We start from the raw sequence: 6011 nt of genomic DNA on the forward strand, positions 1-6011 counted from the left end.
CATTTGACTGGTCCACAGAATGAAATGTGAAGCTGAAACACCCTGATAAAAGTTACAGTTTTACCTCGTTCTAATCACAAATGTAAATTAGAGAATATTTATCAATCTTATCAAAAAGTCCATAAATTTTGATCTTAGAGAATCTGCTCTGAAGCTCCAGCTCTACTAAATTTAATGCAGAGATGAAGCCCTATTAAATGTGATAAGTAATTGCGTTATTAGGACCACCCAGTGATCTTGACCACTGCATTCTGTATCTTGGTATGAAATAATTTCATCACACCAGCCAGTCCATCCGTTCATTTTCTTCCACACAGGGAGCTAGAGCCTATTCCAGCTACAAAAAACAGGAGACATTGTGCACAGGTTGCAAGTCTGTTGCAGGGCTAACATAGACAACCATTCAGACAGACGGAATTGAGAATCAACCTAACCCAACTAACTACATGTCTTTGGACTGTGGGAGGAAGCAGGAGTGCCTGGAGAGACACGGGAGAATACACCAGCTGGCCATCTGCTGACGTAACTACCGTGCCACCGTGCTACCTCCACACCAGTCAAGATCTCAGGTAAGCAGCAGAGAGAGACCTTCAATTATCTAGAAAGAGGAAAAGAGGTAATATTACATAAAATTCTGCCCCATTGAGACTGAGTAAGATATTTAACTGTCAGCTGTTCTGTGGCTATTTTACAGCTTAGAAAAAAAGGAAGGATATTATGGTTTTCTAGTTTGGAGACACCCAAAGTGCTCTGTAATTATGTGGTTGTGGCTTTTCTATCTTCGGCATATAAACACTCATGTCCCAGCAGTCCTGCAACGCATTGCACTGTGGGTCAAGTGCCCCAGCAGAAATGAACAAGTGCAACAAAATTCCAGTGTGTCAACAAGATATTTATAGAGTTTTAAAAATAAATAAATAAAATGAGTAAATGGAAACATAAGGAGTGTCACAATATATTCCAATGACGCTTATTTTAATGGTTTAATTGAGGGCTGTCAGAAACATTTTAATAATTTATAGATGAAGGAGGAGGAGGAGGAGACCAAAGACAGAGTGAAGTCCAACATTCAAATCTTTAATCAGTAATCTGGAAGTCTCAATGATTTTTGCTTAGCAAAGCAGGAAGCCATGGAGAACTAAACAAAAACTAGAAGTAAAACTAATGTGAAGGTGAGTGATTTCAAAACAAAATGATCCAAGAAAACAGAGATGAAGAACCATTACCAACTGCTAAAAAATGAAGCCCCCACACAAGTCCAAAAACCTGCAGTTCCTCCAGTGTCCACTTGAGGTTGGCTCCAAAACTGAGTCAGTCCCCCACAGACTCCTGTGTTAAACTGTTGAACTTTACAATAGAAAAACAACTACCTTACAGGGGAACACCTCTGAAGAGGACAGCTCTCATTAGGGGTGCAATCTGGGACTCTCCACCAGCTGTTTTAAAACTGAAGAAGCAGCTTGGATGAAGGCAAAACATCTACAAATAGAATAGAATAGAATAGAATAGAATTCAACTTTATTGTCATTGCACATGCACAGGTACAGGGCAACGAAATGCAGTTTGCATCCATCCAGAAGTGCTTTAGTGATATAGATATATTACAATATATATTAGCAATAATATAGATATGTAAGTATATTACAGAAATGGGTCTATTATGGTATGTTATAATGTACACGGTATGAAGTATGTTGTGAATATTCTATAACTATAGGTATGTACAGGCTGTAGTGAGTACAAGCTATGTACAGGATATGAACAGGATATAAATATGAAAAACTATACAGAATATGAAATAAATAACTTTACAGAAATCTGAGATATACAGCTATACAGAAATGGGAACTATGCAAGTTGTAAACAGTTGTAGGGTTAAAAATTATCGTATGTACAGAATGATATTTACAGAGCTATACAGTAGTGCAGTTAAGATAAATTAGGTATGTGGATAATTTCTACAGTATCTATATAAAGTGCTAGTGGTTGTGAGTGGTGGTTCAGTCCATGTTATTATTGTGTGTTTGAGGGTACAGTTGTCCATTGTGGGTGTGTGTATGTCCAGTCCATGTGTTAACGTGGGTCAGATGTCAGGAGGCAGAGTTCAGGAGTCTGACAGCTGTGGGGAAGAAGCTGTTCCGGTACCTGGTGGTCTTAGTCCGGAGGCTCCTGTAGCGCCTCCCAGAGGGCAGGAGGGTGAAGAGTCCATGTGATGGGTGATTGGGGTCTCTGATGATTTTCCCAGCCCTTTTCAGACACCGCTTCCTGTAGATGTCTTTTATGGCAGGAAGTGGTGCTCCGGCGATGCGCTGGGCAGTTTTCACAACCCTCTGCAACGCCTTCCGGTCCGAGGCAGAGCAGTTCTCGTGCCAGACTGTTATACAGTTGGTCAGGATGCTCTCGATGGTGCAACGATAGAAGTTCACCAGGATGTCTGAGGACAGGTGGTTCTTCCTCAGAGTCCTCAAGAAGAAGAGGCGCTGGTGAGCCTTCTTGACCAGCTTGGAGCAGTTGGTCGTCCAGGTGAGATCCTCGGAGATGTGGACTCCAAACGACCAAAAACCAAACGAAGACTACTGTTACCTGGATGACTGAGATCTTAAACAGACCAACTCTGAGAAGGTTTTACTGATCTTTGCTCAAAATGATTAAAGCTCATAGAAAGATGAAACCTTTGACAAGAGCTTGTAAATTAGTTTGCTTAGTCTAGGTTGGGAACATGTGGTCTGGTGTCTCAGTCCTGTCTGTATATGCATCTACTCTTAATCATGTTTACGTTCAAGGTCATGAATTTAATACGAGCAAGCTTCAACAGACTTTGATAGTAAAATGAACGGAGAGAAGACAAAAGGATACAAAGAGAAGTTTAAAGAAAACTCAAACAAAGAAACTGATGCAGCAAAATTATACACAACACTGCCTGTAACTTGGATTTAAAGCTTATAATATAATTTAAAAAATGGTCATGGGAGAAAATAAGAAAGCAGAAAGAAAACTATAATTGCAGCAGGAACTTCATAATAAATTTGGAGGGCTCAGATTTTCTTTTGTTTGGCTCTATTTACCAAATCTGACATAAGTAGCAGACGGGGCCTGTTGTCTGGATACCCGTTTGCCAATGGAACAAGACTGAGACAGAAGGAGCTTAAACTTTCCCTCTGCTTCTTAGCAAACCAAATCTCTCTTAAGTGCTTTCCAAATTTCCACTGGCAATTGACTCTGTTACATCAGTGAGCTGAGACCTCACAGTCTGCTTCATCAGCAACTTAGACAGTAAAGCTTTGAGAAAATGAGCCTGAAAATGATCAACATGTACTGAAGGGTTGGCCTCACAACAATAACATATCTCATTTTACGTTGACCTCGAAAACTTGTTAGCAAATAACTAACAGACTGCACTGAAGGAGATATATGAAATATGACAACCATTGGTAAATGGGGCTGATTTAAAAACCGTTTAGTAAATCCGACAGAAACACAAGAAAATCATCATTATGATTCTCATCCAGTGAATGCAAGCTTCACTCTTTGCTCTGTACTAACTACTACTAACTACTGACTGAAATGTCTGGACCTTACAGATATGCTCATTTACTCCTTGCTAACTGTGGCTGTCTTCTTCTTCTGCTGTTAAGCACCTGGCTGGCTGCCAGGGGCCCACAATCAAGCTAAAACAGCAAAATGCAAACTGAGAAATGCTTACGCTGTTGAACTAGCACAACTGAGCTGAAAGAAAATGAATTGCCATAATTCTTTAGGTTCATTGCTATAGGTACTCCTTAAAAAAAGGCACATATGAAGATTTATATATGCTTACCAGCCACTTTATAAAGTTAACCTTGGACCTAGTTTTTGCTTTCAGAACTGCTTTAATTCTTCGTGGCAGAGATTCAACAAAGCGTTGGAAACATTCCTCAAAGATTTTGGTCCATATCGACATGATAGCATCACACAGTTGTTGCAGATTGGTTGGCAGCACATCAACAGTGCAATTCCCCAGTTTCACCACATTTCAAAAGTGCACCATTTGAGTATAGTTGACTAATTTTGTATGTTCAAGACCTCCCTTCTCACCTCACATCTCCTTATCACTAAACTAAACAGCATAGCTAGCACGTATGCTGAAGCATTTAGTAACAAAAGGACCAGATTTATCGGCTCATTGCACAAAGATATAATAAGTAAAGACATCCAATATAAGAAACGAAAAAGACATAGTTATGCTAATTACTTTCTGAGGCAGTGATGATTTTTTATGAAACCCATATTAATCTAAACTTTTGCTACAAAATTATGATCGAAGCTCACAGTGGAAAACTGTTAGAAATAAATATTTTCAGAATCACAAGGAGCTTTTTGGCCTTACACTTCTGTTTTTTCACTTCTTGAGGCAAGTTTGTGTCTACGCCCAGGTAGGTTAAAGGGGCTACTGACCCAAAACAGTTGAATAGGCAAAGTGATGCTTTTAATCAGACCAGAATTACTCTTCCATGAATATGATTTGGCCACACAGCCCTGCATTGAGGCTGAACCATCAGGTGATCTCAGGAACGCAGAAAAACATCACGTGGCCACGAAAAGATTCGCCCGACTTGCAGGAATACATTGTGCTGCTACCATCACCTCGGCATAACCCACGACTCTGACTTAATTCAGTCTCAATAGAAAAAGAGGACATTTTGGTTTTAATAAAAGAAAAAAAGGTCACATATTTTAGTCAGGTGGTGCAGCTCAGATGGTGAGTGGGAGGGGCTAAGATCTGACATGTATCCTCTGCTTCAGGGTCCTGATTGCAGCTCAGTTGAAGATTCAGACATAAATATGTTGTATTTGTGTCATGAGACCCTGAAGCAGTGTGTCAACTTTAAACCAAGTGGGAGAAACTTCAAAGAAAATGCAATGAAGTTAGGCTGTTCCTTCATGTAGTTGATGTCTGAGTCCATGGAGTCTCATCTCCTTTAAGGGAAATCTTTGTGGGTCAGCTGCTGTCTCCAACGTCCAATTTTACTTTTCTTACTCAGTTTCTATTAAATAGTCTGGCAGTAGCTGGGTTAATGCTGATTAGTTTTACAGCTTATTTTACTTCAGAAGAGCCTACTTACTAGCATTAACAAGGTTGTGTTTAATCATCTTTTTCCGTGGGAGAAAATATCTGCTGTTAATGTCAGGCTGTGTAAAGTTTATATAGCCTTACATTTTACCCAAAACATGGCTTACATTTCAGATTCATGGCTCAAATTTATTTTTTAGTTACATTTAGAGTTATTACAGTATGAAACCGTGACTGTTTAAAATACTTGAAAGTTATTCAGCCATCGTATTGCAGTTGCTTTGAGCGTATAAGTGGCTTAGAAGTGGCTTACAGCTTTGCATTTAGATTTGTTAGACGAGCAACCAACATTAAAAATTATCTTTATAAATACAGGAACTAGCATTATTAACTTTTAGCTCTGTTTTTTGTCTCCACCAGCTCTTGAATGAATTGTCATTTTTATTAACTGCTAAATACTCCTTTAGGACCGTCTAATGGCAACATGTCATACAGCTGATCCATTAAAAGAATCACACAGTGTATGACTTATTTTAAATATTAACAATGGAGCACACAGTTAGTGGAATATAACTTCAATATTTGGACATTTCAGTCTTGTTTGGGAGTTTTAGGTAGTATGTCCAGGGTGTGTTCAGTTTGCTGTGCTGTCACCATGTGGCCAGTGGCCACAACTCAGAACATTAAGATTTAAAGGTTTTGATTATTTCCAAACTGATAAGATACTATGGTTCTGTTTTGTGGGTAAAGAAACGCAGATCACTTGACTACTACTCAAAGACTTTGCCTCCACATCTCCTTGTCCCCTTCACCTACTGTAATGTCCTTTCTCCTTACATACCAATGTCTAGGCAAGAACCAGCATGCACATGTGGCACTGCTGACTGGCTGTCAAAGAAAATTCTTTACTATTGAGTGTTAGAGGTGGTATTGTTTTTTTGTTTTTTTAAAGCATTGCCCC

Source organism: Perissodus microlepis, chromosome 11, assembly GCF_051167445.1.
Source record: "Perissodus microlepis isolate ML-2025 ecotype Zambia chromosome 11, ASM5116744v1, whole genome shotgun sequence".
Classification (NCBI taxonomy): Eukaryota; Metazoa; Chordata; class Actinopteri; order Cichliformes; family Cichlidae; genus Perissodus; species Perissodus microlepis.